The sequence below is a fragment of the Trachemys scripta genome, chromosome 2 (assembly GCF_013100865.1).
Source record: "Trachemys scripta elegans isolate TJP31775 chromosome 2, CAS_Tse_1.0, whole genome shotgun sequence".
Classification (NCBI taxonomy): Eukaryota; Metazoa; Chordata; order Testudines; family Emydidae; genus Trachemys; species Trachemys scripta.
The window spans coordinates 230,606,066-230,624,067 of record NC_048299.1 but is presented as its reverse complement, the minus strand read 5'-3'; positions in this window follow the sequence as shown (position 1 = coordinate 230,624,067).

Below are 18,002 nucleotides of genomic sequence, written 5' to 3'. Positions count from 1 at the left end.
ATAAAGTATTCTGCAACAGCTGTAGCTCCCATGTGGATATTCTATTTCAAAATAAAAGTTATTTTATTTCAGAATAATTATTCTGCGTTGGAAATGCACTAATTATTCCAGAATAAGTGACTTTTATTACAGAACAGTGTGTCCAAATGGTCTGTATCTTCCCATATAGATAAGTCCTTAAGCAGAAATGCTGTAAGTGGAATGCAACATAGTTCTATATTAAATTGCTTTGAAAAAATTGTAATCTATTTCTTTTCAAGGAAAACCAACATCTTCTCTTAATTTTAATTTTAAAAATTAACTATTTTTGTAATTTTAATAATAATAAAATCATAATATTTTGAAGTAGCATTCCATTGTGATTACTACCAGGTGCATGTGGTGGGACTCCCCTCTTCAACACTGAATGACTTTGCCAATTCCAACAGTCAGAAATAGCTGGCTGTAGAGTCTCTCATTTTAAACTTAGGTACCACTGATTCAGACTGGTTTTCAAGGCTTCATCAATTACCATTTCAAAGACTAAACCTAGACACGGATCTAGAGCACTACCCTTGATTGAAGGAGTAACTGAATATGCAGTCAGGCAATGGCCTGAGTGTCAGAGTGGCCTACAAGACCAAAGTTGACAGGCTGCAACCAGATCATGGTTCGTAATTTGAGTACCACTAATCTCTATTACAGAGTCAGCAGATAAACTGAATTTTAAAAAGCTTTTTCTATTACTGGTGGGACAGATTAGGCCTTCCATTTATTCTGGAGCCGTAAATGTAGTTGTTGCTATGGTAACTGTATATCTGTTGAACAGTAAATAATTGTGCTAAATGGATAAATAGTGCATGGGTTTTATAGCAACACTGGTGCTGAGAAATGTACAAATGCTGAATTTTTAATTATATTTTTCATGACTCCACGTATAGTATGTTCTGTTGGGAGACTCAAAATCTCCTTTCAGTTGGATATCTGTTTTAAGGGTTACACAACCTTGTATTGTATAAATCATGAAAAGAAGTTTTTTTAATCTCATGTGATTGTATGTGATTGTAATATGGACACCTACTGTATATTCTGCAGTCTTTCCATTTAGTTATTATGGGAAACCTATGAAAACACATCTAATGATTGCATATGAATTAGGCTCTTCGGTATAAACATTAGGACAACTAAATATTGACTGCTGGTGATTTGAACAATCTCAAAGCTGTGTATAAAACCCATTGACTTTGTCTTCAATGAACATTTTCATTAGAAAGATCTGTTGCTATAGGCAATCCATGCTAACCAATTTATATTCTATATTTCTATAGAAGATTTGGAAAAAATGCCTTTAGCTTAATCAAATATAAAACCCAACATTTATTACAGATAAATGGATAATTTGCTGTTATAAAACCTGACAAAACAAAAAGGCATAAATGCTCTGAATAGATTTATAGTACTGTCTTTTACAACGGCAAATATGGAAGAGGGCACTCTTTAAGCTTCCTAGAAATAGTTGTATGCTAGCTCTTTTAAATAAAGAAAAAACAAACAAAACACCATTGGATCATATCACTGGAGGAAAAAAACCACAACAAGCCTGCAATCTACTGGTATGGCAGAACACTGTATTGTAGTCTTCTCTACGATGATGAAAAAAATGACCAATCACAAATTTTTGCCATAATTTTGAAAAAAGAACATGGAGAATGGGCTTTTATTATTCCTAAGCTTACTCAAGCTATATTAAACATTCTATATGAGATGAAATAGTGGATATTTTAGGCACATTGTGGAAAGATTTTAAATCTAATTAAAATGAAGCTTTAACAACTGGTTATTCAGAACCTTATTAAAATCGTAACTATTGTAAAACATACTACAATAAAGTAAAAGTAAAGGTAAAAATACCATATTATGGACATCTATAAAGAATTCTCATGTAACTTTAAGAACAATGTTTCAATGCCTTAGGGTACAGAAGAGCAATTCCTCTCTGGAACATATATGGGCATATGCCATTTATTGGGTATATGTCTAAAATATTATATCTTTTTCCCTTAAATGTGCTGCAACATTAGAATTACCATATACTAAGGCAAAAAAAAAAAAATCTCAGGATCAGGTAAACCTGTCTTACAGCTAGTGAGTGGCTAACTAGCCGATATCTATGGGCACCGATTTTTCAAAGTGTAATAAAATAGCTGACACAAAACTGCAAAAGAAAGGTAATGAAAAGTGAAGTCATCTAATGATACCTACTTTTTCTCTCCATCCACAAGCACATACTTTCCTGCTATCCCATCTACCATAGTGCACACTGCATACACAACCTTAATTGTACCTTCACTTGGAAGGCCAGTACCCCATATGCCGATCTACTACAAACAATATTAGTTATGGAATGTTGGTGTTTCATTTCATGAGGTGGGCTAGGGAGAATTTGGCAGAAGGGGATGCTGGATGGCTGACAGCCCCATAGCAATGGATGTGGTGTGTAGTTTACAGTAGTTGTGCTAATTATGGAAGATACTTCTTGAGATCAAGGTGAGCATGAATCTCACTACCTTCAAAGAGTGATGAAAGCTATGCCTCTTTAAATTAGCATTTTTTCAAACAAGCATGTAGTGTTAACAACCAGCACAGAAGGAGTTAACTACATACACTTTCACTGTAACAAACTGGTTTCAAATAATAAAGGTAGGGAACTCTGAATTCTAGAAGTAAGTTCAGTATTGTGAGGTGCTCAGACATTGTGGTGATGACTGCCATAGACAAATCAATGCACGCCAATTAATAAATAAGAATAAAGCTTATTGTGGCAATGAACGGGTGACAAAAACAAATGCAATGTGACTCCAAACAAATATCTAAACCCCTCACAGACTCTGATTAGCAGCAGTTAAATAGGGATTCTATCCTTCTTGGGTTCACTCTTGGTATCTTTTTAAAGAGATGATGCATATTGGTCAACCTTCAGGCTTATGGTACATATAGATATAAATAACAATTTTGTTAGTCAGTGTAGCTATTTTAGTCATTAGTGTCTTTAAAAATCTTATTTGAATACCATCTGGTCCTGATGATTTATTGCAATTTAATTTCTTGAGTTGTTCCATCATCTGATACCTTCAATACATCTAAAAATCGACCAATTAAGTAGGTATTTCCCCTTCATCCTCTATGAAGGCCAATGCAAAGAAATCCTTCAGCTTTTCTGTAATCTCTTTATTCTCTAAGGCCCTGCCTTTCATAAGGGTCTTTGATTGTCCCCTTTACATCCTAGAGATGAAGTAGACATATCGACTCTCCCACTGGATTCTTACTTCTGATGTACTAAAATAACTTGTCTTTACTAAATAACTTTGCCTTTTTGTTTTACAGATTTTCTTAGATCAGTGTTTGTTCCATTCTATTAGCATAATTCAGAATAGGCTACATTTCCTTTAAGAGATACCTTTTATTTTTACTTAAAAAAATTCTACACTTTGTCAATGAAGTTTCTACTTTTCTTTTTAATGTGTTAAGGGTTTATTCCAACTCCCAGTGAAGTCAATGGAAAGAGTCCCAATGACTTCATTAGAGCTGGATCAGGCCCTAAATCAGACATGTAACACAGATAAATTTTCAGCACGCTGTGCCAGGATTTAGTGTCACAACTCCTATTACTGCCAATGTGAGTCATGCAGGTAAATCCTGCGACACAACTGAAAAAATACACTTGAAAATTATATTCAGGATGTGCAGTGTGTGCATCAGTGTGCTGGTAAATAGGAAAAAATATTAATTGTATTTGGGGATGAAAGACAATATATAACTGCAAAGTGTTTTTATTTTCATTTTTCTTCCAGTTAAATTTAGTCTGACAGCCTATTTGTAAAATGAGTTTCTTGTACCTGCTGAAAAGTCTGTCCCAACATGCAGACCCTTCCTACATCAAAAGGAGTTCCTAACCAAACCCAAAATAGTTTTAAATACGATATAGGAAAGGTCAGGCTTTTTTCCTTAAAGAGACCATAGTGTAACTGAGTTAAAAGTGTGACCAACTTCTTTAGAATTGTCTGATACTAAATATTTTGATAACGGTTTTGTAAATTACTCAAAATTCATGTAATAAAATATCATGCAGTTTGTGAAGAATATTTATATTAAATATTTACTTATGTAAATTTAAATATCCGTTTAATACAATATATCACCACATGGCACAGTTGAGATGAACATAGCTTATAAATTGTAGAAAAAGCTTGTAAAGAAAGTAATTTTAAAAGTGGTAGCAGCTTGGTTTAAAACATACAGCAGTATATTTTGTAAATGCTTCAGTAATCAGTAATAAGCAGAAAGCTTTCTAGAAGACTAAATTTATGGTGCAATAAAGTAGACAGAAAAACTGAATAATCTGGCAAAGAATTACAAATAATAGCCATTAATAGTATTTAAAACTGAGTATGGGTAGATCACATTTCAAAAAGACAAGCCTTCCTTCATTTTCTGGCAGGTGCTGGCATCTGTTGTCAGATGTAACATTCTCTAAATAGCTGAAGAGCCTTTCAGAGGGAACACTGCTGGGGTAGAGCTCTGAGAAAAGACAAAGCCAGGTTTACAAGATGTGGAAGTCTGATAGCATTATACATCTACCAGTCAGCTGGGTTTCCGGAGCATAATTGGCTCTGTGAGGTGTAGTGCAAGTTCAGTCTAGGAAGCACTTTTTAGTTATCGGGGTCTGAGAATTGATCATGGTCTTTTCTTAGAAGCTCCACACATTTAAAGTTTCAAAGCAGGCTTTATTTATTAGGTTGCTGGATGACTGGAGTTTCTTTCTTTTCTATGTTGCATTTTTTCCTAGTGTTTGATTTGGTGGTTCTTTTCTACTTTTCTTCAGCCAGTCTTAAGTGCAGAAGCCCTGGCATTACTGTGGTGAGTTTCAGAAGCTGAATTCAAGAGTGAGCATTCAAGCGACCATATTTTTTCCCTACTTTTCACTTCGGTAAACTGCTCAGAAGCAGAATATAAAGTTGTCTTTTTCATGGCCTAGCTCATCAGTTCCATATCCTGGCAGCTGGCACCATGACAAATATGCCAACATCTCCAGAACTAATCTCATGGACAAACTCTTCCAAGGGCTTAAATATGTAGATGGTAGTCTCTGACAGAAACCATTGTGCCTTAGTCAGTGAACTGATTTTCACTTTCAGTGTATACAAAAAAATGCATTCATTCTCCAGCAGTTATTGCCGCATGTAATAAGTGAATTTCCACATTGTTCTCTATCCTGGAAAGCTAGTTCACAGAGCCAGTGCACCTGGTAACCTGTGGTGTTTGGAAACAATAACGAAAGAAGTTTTTTAAACAGCCAACCAATTTCCAAATGACCAAAAGCATGCATGTCCCCAAGTCTTGTTTAAATGAGATGTTATCAATAGAAAGTTACAAGGTAATCTCAGTAGTCCACTTTTCAGTCAATAAAAACCATCACTATGTTTACAATGCTTTCTCAGAGAACCATGTAGACATGAATGCTAGCAATCTGCCATTTATTGAGCACATGCAGAAAAGTACTTTATATGGTAGTTTCCCTCTGCTGGCCTGTTGCCAAGGCCGGCTCCAGCATTTCTGCTGCCCCAAGCAAAAAAAAAAAAAGCTGTGATCAGCAGCGGCAACTGGAAAAAAAAAAAGCCGCAATCGGCGGCGGCAGTTCAGCAGCAGGTCCTTCGCTCCTAGAGGGAGTGAGGGACCTGCCGCCCCCGAATTGTCATAGGTGCTGCCCCTCTCCCTTGGCCGCCCCAAGCGCCTGCTTGTTAAGCTTGTGCCTGGAGCCGGCCCTGCCTGTTGCAATTAAAAAAAAAAAACAGGTTAGTTGCTACAGTAGCTGTGGTTATTTGAGTTTTGCCTCTCACACACATGCCGCTGTGTAACCTTCTGAAAAGTATGCCCTATGGGCCAAACAAGTGCCCTCTCACACCACCAAACATTCATGCTGTTCATTTTTAACCCATTCATGCTATTCATTTATAACCTTTTCTGGGATGCACATTCATTCATATCTCTCTATATCACTCACTTTCAGTCTGGCTAGATTGAATGGAAAATTTCTTACCAAATAATTTCCTTTCTGCTAGCAGGGTCTCCCAGAATTCCCTTATGTCTGGGCTGCTCCCTCTCCACTCTTCAGTTTCCAGAGGCAGTTCAAAGCTGCAGCACAGCGTGTACTGACCATGCCTCCTTCTATTACTTGTTGCCAGAGGAGTTAATCCAATGCCATGTAGAACTTGAAAAAGGATATTAACAACATCAAATGCTAACTCATTACATATGCACAGCAGGCAACCGTATGCAGTAACTGTCAAAATAAAAGCTGATCCCATGGCTAACAAGCCAGGATGGGTAGAATTGAGGAGATGCCTTCGGGAATAGGGTTGCCTGATACTTTATAGGCCTGCACAATGCAATGGAAAGCCTGGAAGTTCTGAGTGCTTGATACTTTGGGTGGAAGGAAACAATGTGTCTAATCTCATGGATTCTGTACACTAAGTGTAAATTGCTAGTGCTCTTCTGATGTCAAAGGTTGCCACAGCTTCTTGGTCAGATGCCTTGAACAGAATGAAGTCTCCTCAGAAGCCTGGATAGAATAGTTCATTTTGGGGAGACATGACTGCAGAGTTCTTAGCACCACCTTGTCATCATAGAATATCAGGGTTAAAAGGGACCACAGGAGGTCATCAAGTCTAACCCCCTGCTCAAAGCAGGACCAATCCCCAGACAGATTTTTGCCCCAAATCCCTAAATGGCCCCCTCAAGGATTGAACTCACAACCCTGGGTTTAGCAGGCCAATGCTCAAGTCACTAAGCTATCTCACACATGCAGTAAAGCGCCTGCATAGATAAGGCTGCCAGCTCTGACACCGGTGTAGCAGACATAATGGCAACCAGAAAACAGGTTTGGATAGAGAGATTCAATGCTGAAATTGAAGTCAAAAGTTGGAAATTGGTCTGCCAGCCAGTCTGGCCAATCTGACTGCTCTGAGGGGTCTGGTACTTGGGTATTCTCTACCAGAGAGCCCGAAGATCCTGAAACTCCAATGTTACTGATGAGTCCCAATGTCAAAGAAATGTCTACACAGCTATTTTTAGCATGCTAGTGCAAGTCTGTCAACCTGTGCTGGGATGCTCGCTCCCAGATGGAGTGTAGACATATCCTAGGAGACCCAGTAAATAGCTGAAGATGCTGAGCTATGGTTGGTCTCATGCACTCTTGCCATATGGATGTAAGATCATGGCTCTTCTGGAATCTTTTGAGTGATGGATAGAGTTTCTCCATTGAGGTGTCTATGTCCACTCCCAGGTGCTTTGTTGAGAGAATCAAGAAACTTTTCTTGATGTTTATTATGAAGTCATGCATCTGAAGGAGATTCAGTGTCTGAATCGTGGTGTGCACAGATCCGTAGTCTGGGTCGGAGCTCTAATCAGAATGCACTGAAATGGGTAAAGATGAGTACCCTGCAATCTGAATCTGGCTATGATCACCACCAGCATCTTTCTAAAGACGCTGAAGGCTTATAAGAGGTCAAATGGGAGCATTCAGTACTGGTAATGATCTGTGCTATAAACAAATCCCAGAATATTGTGATGGCCAAGGTGGCATATGGAGATGTATGTACCAGATCCATTGAGGTTAGAATATCCTCTTGCAATAGGGATGACACTGTGGAAGCTAGTGTCTCCATCTGGAACGTTTTCTTCTTCATCTACTTGTTCAGCCTCTTGTTGAGGTCAGGGACTCCTCTGGTGCACTTCTGAGCAATAAAGAAGATGGAGTGGAAATCTGATAATCTTTCTTCTAAGAAGCAATAGAAGGAACTCCCTAAGTCCAGGAGATGGCAGATCTCATTCTGGATCAGCTCACACTTGGCAGAGTTGCGGATATGGGAGACTTGCCCTTGAGGTGTCGGGTATCCTTCCTCTGATTTTTCTGTGAGGAGGATGGGCAAAAAGAACATCTCTGTCTGAAAGTGGGTTTGTACTCCCTTCTTAGAGCACTCAGCAGAGAAGGGAGAGTCTGCTTTAATTTTGCAGCATTTTCTGTCACTATTTTTTCTAGCTTTTCTCCAAAAAGGAGAGAGTCTGTGAACTTACAGCAGCACATAACTTGCTTGGAGTGAGCATCTACCTTCCAGGGGTGGAGCCATATATACCTCCTGGCTCCTGAGATGGATGCCCTAGACCTTGGCTGAGAATCTCATTGAGTATGTTGAGGTGTCAGCCATGAATGCTCTTGCCAGGGAAATTTTCTTAAGTATGGAGCTGGTATCTGGGTGGACTCTGACCTTCATGGCCCTAGAGTCCTCCAGCCATAACAATAAAATTCTTGCAAAGTACATGCTTATGAGGGGCACTCTGAGGAAGCTTCAAAATCCCTTCTGAATTCCACTTTCCTGTCAGATCTTTAAGTAAGAATTCCTCTTCTGAAGGAAAACCATGTCCTCCACCAGGGATGCTTACTGCTGCATCAACTTTTGGGACTTCATTAACAGCATTCTTTGGTTCTTGCAGTTTGTAGAATGTAAGGTCATGCTTGCTGATATATTTATCTGTCAGGTTTTTCCCATTCCTCCCTGATCACTTCCTCAGAGGAGGAGTTCAGGGGAATTGCTGTCTCGTGGGATGATTTTGAGGGAAAGTATTTACTTTGAGGCTTATCCTCAGGATCCTGCTCAGAGTAGATTTGGATTGTGGACACAACCTTTTTGCATGTGGGCTCAAACTTCTGAGGGCGAAAATTTTGTTGCATTTTTTCCAAGTCCTTGAAAGCTCTTCTTCCTCAGTAGAGGAGGAGAAGTCAGAGTCAGAGGACAATTGCTTCCTGGATTTATTGTACTATTTCTTCCCCCTTTTATACCTTTTGGGCTTTTTTGGCATTTTGGAGCACTTTGTGGGTGTTACTGCCCTGTTGTGATCAAGAGTGCAGTCTTTTGCAGCTTGCCTTGTACAGAGCCTAGAGCCCTCTAGAAACTTCTCCCTCTGAGTCCTCCCCTTCAGGGTCCCACTCCACCTGAGTGGGGGAGGACAGGGTCTCATGATCAAAGTTCCTTGACTCAAATTAGGAGGGAAGTGGGGCAGGCGATGAACTCTGCTTTTCTTCCAAAGGTTCTCAAGACTGATTTCAAGACTTGGGAGGAGGGACTGGTAGCCCCACAGGGGTCTGCAGCCTCATGTCACCCCAGGACTCATGTCACCATCCACTGGGTCATTTGGATGAATTCTCAGAAGAGCCTCTCCCTGTTCTGCTCTGTGTATCCTTGTCATGTTTTTCTGTGGAAGAGTCATGGGTGCTTTTGGGGGTTGGGAACCCAATATGCCTGTCTGACTCAAAACTCTGTGCCCTAGCTGAGGTCAGCTGGCTGGGAGCAGGCTGGGCATAATTTGCCCTCTGCTGAGCCTGGGAAAGTTCCCTTAAATATGAAGCACCTTTTGGACTTTGCCCAGAGCTTGCACATCTGTTCTGCCATGTCTTAAAAAGGACAGCAGAGATTAGAAGGAAGATGCTTTAGTGAAGGTCCATGAAGGTGGCCATGACACATCATGAACCGTGAACCAGGAAGCAAGGAGGAGACTTGGAACAAAGAAACAAACTCACTACTGCACCGAAATGGCTAAAAGATAATGAAAGCAAAAGAAAAAGATGGGAGCAAATGCACCACCACTTCACTACTGCCGGGGAGATATGGTGGCAAGCAGGAGGAGGAGGTGGCATGGTCAGCACACACAGTGCCATAGCTTTGAACAACCTCTGGAAACTGTAGAGTGGTCCGAGCAGCCCAGACATAACATAAATGTGGGAGATGCTGGGATGCAGAAATTCTAAATTCTTAGTGCTCCCTAGTCATCATTGCCCTGTTTTTTTTTTATTAGTAGGCAGATCCCAGTCTGCTTGGAATTTATAGGTTAAAAAACAAATGTAAAACTCCACCCAGAAACTAGTAGTGCAAATGGTGTTATATTGTCACAGGATACCGCACTTAAAGAGGCAGTCATGCACTACCTTAAGTTTCCAAATGAGTTTATGATATTGGTGAATACAAACCGAGGTGATAGCTAAACAGTTTGTAGGCTAATCTCAGGTTGACCAAAGTATGGGTAATGAGAGTGAGATCCATATACGAAATCATTGCAGTCATTTAGCCAACCACAAATTGGGGAAAAAATTAGTCCTGTTCAGACTAACAGACCTTCAGATATTGTGAAGACCTAACAAAACCCTTGTAACTGAAGGCAAGTGCACACCCATAATCAAGGAATTGATGTCTGGTGCTTCTCCCAGACTTCTAGCATCACTTCAGCTTCACCTGAACTGAGCCTCAACTACCTAGCTTTCCTTCACATCCCAGTGTCAAGCAGAAATCTTCGAAAGTGCTTCATTGCATTATCTGGGTTAGCAACAGACCCAGTACTTCCTCTCAGGTCTTCAGAAGCCAAAAAATATATGGAACCAAACCATACATTGTGAAATTAACTTCTCACAGCACTTTCAGAATTTCAGTGAACACCACATCCAAAAAGAAAAGTAATCAAGATTAGAGAAGTTAGTGAGGAAATTTAAGAGGACCTAACAAATTTAAGTATTTGGGCAAATACACATGGCAAATGCAATTCTTCATAGTCAAGAGCAAAGTAAATCACATTAGAGGGAACCAGTTAAATTACTCATGCACACTGATGGGCTCTAAATTAGTTAAAACTTTTCAAAAACAGAACAAGGTGTCAGTGAATAACTCACTCAAAGAACTGAAGCAGTCAAGAACAATATTAGGTTGTATTGAGAAAGGAATAAAACAAAGGCACTGTATGTCCTCATCTTGAATACTGCAACAGTTTGTATCTCCTCATCTTTAAAAGAGACAGCAAAATACAAAAAGCCACACAGAAGGGCCACACATATTATTAGAGTTCTGAAGTTCTTTAAACTGCCTTCATTATCAATAATGAAGTCATTAACTGATTTATTAAATTATTGCTCCCATTTTCAAGCAAGATCTTTCATCTGTTTGGAAGAGTGCCAGAATAGTTCCTGATCTAAAGGAAAAAGTAAAAGAACAGTATTGATAGACACACATTCTGGTTTGACAAAAAGTACTTGAAAAAGGTCATGTTCACAGATCTCAAATGCCCGCAGTAGTAGACTCTTCTGACTACAACATAGTCAAACTTGAGAGATTATTATTTTACCAATACAGCTCTTGACTTAACATCACCAATGACATCTCTAATTCAATAGATGAGGAACATAGTTGCAGGAGCAATTTTTATCAACCATAAATACTCCAACAACTGAGATACTGTAGGCTCATAGGTGACTCCATAAAGAGGTTTGCAGATTATTTGAGGAATTGTACACAACAGCTCTGATATAGGAGCTTTTCAAATGGAGGTACCTCAGGGATCTATTCTTAGGCCTCTGTTTTCATTTTTTCTTTAATATTTTATTACATTATTTTAAAATAATGTTACACAAAGAGACAGACATCACAAGTACCAAGAAATATATAATTATGAGATCAATAAACAATTCAGCAGTTCTTCGAAGACATTTAATGACCTTTCAAATAAAAAGACAACAATGTATATGTCTTTAAAAGTTAATATCATAAGCAAAATTCAACCATGATGGTAATATTGATTTAGCATTCTTAATTTTTTGTAATTACCTCCACAGATCACAGAGTAAAAGAATAGTAAACAGAACAAAAAGATATATTAAATAAAACAAAACAGGAAGAATGAACAGATGAGTGAATAAGTAAATAGAATGGTACTACTCCATCAAACCGCCACTAAGCAAGCACTAACGCTGCAAATTGATATGGTGCAGGGCCAGAAGCACAGATTGGTGGGATCACATCATCACATAGACCTGAGATGATCAGCAGTACATCCAGAACGTTCATAGGAATAAAGTTACATTTCTGAAGCTTTCTGAGCAGCTTGCCCCGACCCTCCAGCATAACAACCACATGCATGAGGACACCCTTGCCAGTCCAGAAGTGGGCTGCTATAGGTGTCTGGAAGCTGGCTGCCCTTGACTTCTATGGATCTGTTGCTAATCAATTTGGGGTTGAGAAGTTGCCTGTGGGTAAAGTGGTACTGGAGGTTTCTGAGGCAATTAGGGGTGCAGTTTACCCCAAGATGGGAGGCATAAAAGATATTCCTGAAGTAACTGCTAGCTTTGCGAGAATAGTTTCCAAACTGTGCCAGGACCCTTGATGGCACTCATGTGCCCATTGTTTGCCCTCTTCAAGGAACACATAGTACATAAACTGCAAAAGGTACTACTCCATACTTATGCTGGCCCTCGTAAACCACAGAGATCCATTTATGAATATCAATATGGACTGCACTGGGAAAATTCATGGTGCCAGGGTTTTTCACGGAGCAGATGTCTACATTCATGGACAGGCTGGGACACTACTCTGACCAAATTAAATTGTCATACATGGAGTTACTGTCCCCAGCATTCTTCTAGGGGATCCCATGTATTCCCTTTTGCCTTGGCTTGTGAAACTTGATTTCAGAGGCCCTGGCAAAAGACGGTTTAATTATGCTCTCAGCAGGTGTGGACTGGTTGTTAAATGTGCTTTTGATAGACTGAAATCTCATTTGAGATGTTTACTGACATGTTTGGATGCTGTGTCATCACTGCTGTTTGAATTACTGCAGCTTGCTGTGCTCTTCACAATCTGTGTGAAGCCAGAAGTGAGCCATTTTCCCCTGAATGGACCTATGACAGTGAGGGGCCACTGAATAGATACACTCAGTCAGAAAGTGCACCTACCGTAAATGGCGCTGGATGCACCTGGGCCACAGAAGTCAGAGATGCTTTGTGCCACCACATTATGGACTTGCATGTCCCAATGAAAGAGGGGAACTAATATCTTTATGAATGTACCTGTGGGAACTGGGGCTGGGGATCATTAATTTGGGAAGCAGGCTCAGTGCATTGGGGGGATGGGCTTGATTGCCAAGCAATATACTTATGAATGATATGGCCATTTATGAAATATGTGGTGGTTGGGGGGGATTCACAGTATGGATTCATATAAAGAAGTGATTGATGTGTGGACTGAGGTACCTAACTGTACAGAGGAATAGTGTTTGCATACTAATTCCTAATTGTCCCAGATCATTTGTTAACCTTTATTATTTTAAATACACTTATGATATGAGGTAGTGATAGCAATAAATTTTCTTGATGACATAAAAAGCTTTATTTATAAATAAGTATTAGAAAAAGTACAACATTCAACCATGGCCAGGCAGGCCATCTGTGATTAGCACACCAAAACACCAGTAACAACAGAACCTAACAGAAAAAACAAAACAAACATAAAAGTGCCTGAACAAGTGTAAACAGTGAAACCAAGTACAAGATGGAAGCCTCCTATCATTGCACATTCTTTGCCTCCCCTCCCCATTCTCCTTTCCCTTCTTTCTCCATTTGTTGTGCACTTGACATGATGGGAGAGGGGTAGAAGCATCCACAGAATAGGAGGTAAATATGGAGGACAGCATAGGGCAAAGTTGCTCTCCCCAGCCAGTCGTGGGGGCCGATTGAATGGGCTACCCAGCCATGGAGTTTTCCAAGCTGTTTCTGGACTGAATCTCAGAGTACAATGCAGGGGACTCAGGCCGTGTTTTGGGTGATGCAGCAGGAGTGGGTAATCCATTATTGATATCAGCCACTCAAACAGTTCTTTCTGCTGAGCTCTGTCCTTCTTCCTTAGCCGCCTTTCCTGTTCTAGGAACTGTGGAGCAACTGCCTGCTCCCACACTGAACCCTGTTCTCAGGCTGTGCAGCCAGTCTCAGCCTTACCTCTTGCCATGTCTTTTCTCTAGCCATAAGTCCTCCTGTTTTAGATACTGGACTGCTTGTTGGCCCTATCCAGAACTTCAACCATAAGTTCATCATGCAAAAGCTCCATCTTGGAATGGTCCATGAAGGTATATTTGGTCTAGGTTTGTATTGCAGTGTGCTGTGGAGATACTGTAGTCAGTAGAGGGTGAGGGATCTAGAATAGAAAAGTCACAGAGGGTTATTGTCTCAAATTGCTCAGGGCAGGAGCACAGAAAAAACCCTTGTGGGATTTCCAAGACATAAAATGTTACTTTTACAAGCTGAACTTTAGTATATTGTGAGAGGGATGCTTCAGACCATAGAAGCTACTTGGACATAGCCTGGTGAATTGCAATGAAAGAAGTGCAGAGACAAAGATAAGTTAAAAATTCAAAGCTGTTTTTTTATTTTCTAACACTTTCATTGTGGGAGGCTGTCAGTGGCCTTGCTACAAAAGCTTTTTCGATCATGTCAGGCCTTACACCTTTTGAAGGACATAACAGTTATTGTGGTGCCTGACTGGCAAAGGGAGATGTCATTCCAAGATGATGGTGGGAATCCTGCAGAGTGTACACCCAAAATATTCAAATGTACAGTGACTGAACAGCACTTCTAGGCGTGGAGTGGCCTGGTCAGCTACTGAGGTGGCCCTGGAAAATACGCCCTTCCCCAAAATGCAACTATCTACCTGGAGTTCCTGCTTCAGGAAAAGTTTGCATCTTTTATCACCCAGGATTGGGTCAGAATTCATGAGGGAATCAACAGGACGCTGTGCTAGGTTCTACACAGCTTAGCTGGTTATGATTGTATGCAAACACACAGAACTCCACAGTCATACCCTCCCCTTCAACCTGGCACATTTTCAAATACCGGTCGAATTTGGGACAAATTATTTTGTCACCTATGGACTGCATGGACAACTTTCCCTGAAATGGAGTAGATTTGTGAATGGAACCCATTTCCACCTCCCGCTTCCCCCCTGCACAAAGTTCACTGTTCCAGGCAACTCATTACACCACTGAATGGTTACAGATTGGCATGCTTGTTGCCCGTTCTTGGAACCAGCCAAGAAATAATCACAAAGGTTGAACTGAAGCAGTACTGAGGGTTGATTTATTGCTTGCTTCCCTTATTTGCACAATTATACTCTCACACACATCCCATTCATACTGGCGACAGGCTACAGATGCGGATGTTGCTTTTGTCCTAGGTTACTGAGACTGGCCAGGTTTCAGCTTCCCAGAGATCGAACCGCGACGTGATGAGAGTCCTCGATGTCCCTTCGGATCTATGGGAGGGCCCTACTGCTTCCAGTCGATCCTGATTTTTTGCTATTGTGGGTTACATCTCTCTCTGGCCGCTACTGCCATAGGTTTATATACAGTCCCATATACACCTTGATTACCCTTACATGGTAATATTTTGGTTCAAGATTTGCGATTGGTTTCTAAGGCCTGGTCTACACTATGAGTTTAGTTCGAATTTAGCAGCGTTAAATCGAATTAACCCTGCACCCGTCCACACAACGAAGCCATTTACTTTGACATAAAGAAGAACAGGAGTATTATTAGCTCTAATAAATTTGTTAGTCTCTAAGGTGCCACAAGTACTCCTGTTCTTCTTTTTGCGGATACAGACTAACACGGCTGCTACTCTGAAATTTGACATAAAGGGCTCTTAAAATCGATTTCTGAACTCCTCCCCAATGTTTCTGGGATGGATCGGAAATCCTCCAGGGACATCTCCATGAAGCTCTCCTGGAGGTACTCCAAAAGCCTTTCCAGAAGGTTTCTGGGCAGTGCAGCCTTATTCCGTCCTCCATGGTAGGACACTTGACCACACCATGCTAGTAGCAAGTAATCTGATATCATTGCATGACAAAGCCTGGCAGCGTATGGTCCCGGTGTTTGCTGGCATTCAAGCATCATCCGTTCTTTATCTCGCTGTGTTATCCTCAGGAGAGTGATATCGCTCATGGTAACCTGGTTGAAATATGGGAATTTAATTAAGGGGACAGAGGTGGCTGTTCCTACTGGGCTGTTTGCCTGTGGCTGAAAAGAAATCCTTCCCTGCAGTTAGCCAAGCGAGGGATGGAGGGGGATTGGTGCTGAGCTTTTCGCGTTTGGCTAGCAGGGATCTTCCCTGATACCAGTCACGTGGTGGGGGGAGGGATAAAGCGATCATGCCAGAGAATTGAATGGTGGGGCGGGTTAGTTTGGTTTCTGGAGGGATCTTCGCTGATACCAGCCATGCAGTGGAGGGAGGGATAAAGCAATCATCCCAGAAAATTGGATGGGGGGAGGTTAGTTTGGTTCCTGATGCTGCACGTTAACAGGAAAACCGCAGCACTCAACCAACGGGCTTTGCTTGGTTTGTGGGAAAGGAAGGCGCTGGTTTTCTGAAGGCTGCAGAAGCCGAAAGACAATGGCTTACCGTGGCCGCATGCAAGCCGAATTCTGTTGCCCGGATCTGCGTCTGTGATCTCTAACACCAAATCCACAGGCACTCAATATTAAGATGCAAAATGCGACCTTGTACTGAAATCACATATGCTATGTAATGTGAATAGTGTTGTTCACTGTGAAAGAGTATAAGCATTATTCTGTAAAATGTATCTTTTTAAATACTTCTCTCCCTTTTTTTCCCTCCCTCCCGCAGCTGCAAATTTTTCAAGACTCCCTCCTCCGTCCCAAAGGCTATCTCAGATAAGGCGGCAGAAAAAAAGGACGTGAGATGAAATGTTCTCTGAAATCATGGAATCGACCCATAATGAAAGAGCTCATCTGAATGAGTGGAAGGACGCAGTATCACAGTACAGGAAAGATGCCAGTGAACGTGAGGCCATGAGGGATGCTCGAGATGAGAGGTGGCGGCAGGAAGATCAGAGGAGGCAGGATGCAATGCTGGGGCTGCTGCGTGAGCAAATGGACATGTTCCGTCTGGTGGAGCTTCAGGAATGGCAGCAGGATCACAGAGTGCCACTGCAGCCCTTGTATAACTGCCCTCCCCCCTCACCATGTTCCATAGACTCTTCACCCAGACATGTAAGAACGCGGGGGGGGGGGTGAAAGGCTCCATGCACCCTCTCACTCCTCCCCAGTGGACAGCCCAACCAAAAGGCTGTCATTATATTGAACTTTTTTAGTGGCCTTTTCCTTCCCTCCTATCCTGCTCCCAAACCCCACCCGGGCTACCTTGTCAGTTCTCTTCCTTTTTATAATCAATTAATAAAGAATACATGATTTTTAAATGATAGTGACTTTATTTCCTTTGCAAGCAAGCTGTGATCAAAGGGGGAGGATGGGTTGCTTACAGAGAAGGAGTCAATCAAGGGAGCGGGTTTTCACCAAGGAAAAACAAACAGAACTTTCACACGGTAGCCTGGCCAGTCATGAAACTGGTTTTCAAAGCTTCTCTGATGCGCAGTGCTTCCTGGTGTACTCTTCTAATCGCCCTGGTGTCTGGCTGCACGTAATCAGTGGACAGGCGATTTGCCTCAGTCTCCCACCCCTCCATAGAGGTCTCCCCCTTACTCTCACACAGATTGTGAAGCACACAGCAAGCAGCAATAACAATGGGAATATTGGTTTGGCTGAGGTCTGAGCGAGTCAGTAACGTGCGCCAACGACCCTTTAGACGTCCAAATTCACATTCTACCACCATTCTGCACTTGCTCAGCCTGTAGTTGAACAGCTCCCGACTACTGCCAGGCTGCCTGTGTATGGCTTCATGAGCCATAGCATTAAGGGTTAGGCTGGGTCCCCAAGGATAACTATTGACATTTCAACATCCCCAATGGTTATTTTCTGGTCTGGGAAGTAAATCCCTTGCTGCAACCATTTAAACAGAGTAGTGTTCCTGAAGACGCGAGCGTCATGAAACCTTCCTGGCCATCCCACATTGATGTTGGTGAAACGTCCCTTGTGATCCACCAGTGCTTGCAGCATCATTGAAAAGTACCCCTTTCGGTTTATGTACTGGCTGCCCTGGTGCTCCGGTGCCAAGATAGGGATATGGGTTCCATCTATCGCCTCACCACAGTTAGGGAATCCCATTGCAGCAAAGCCAACCACTATGTCCTGCACATTTCCCAGAGTCACTACCTTTGGTAGCAACAGCTCAGTGATTGCTCTGACTA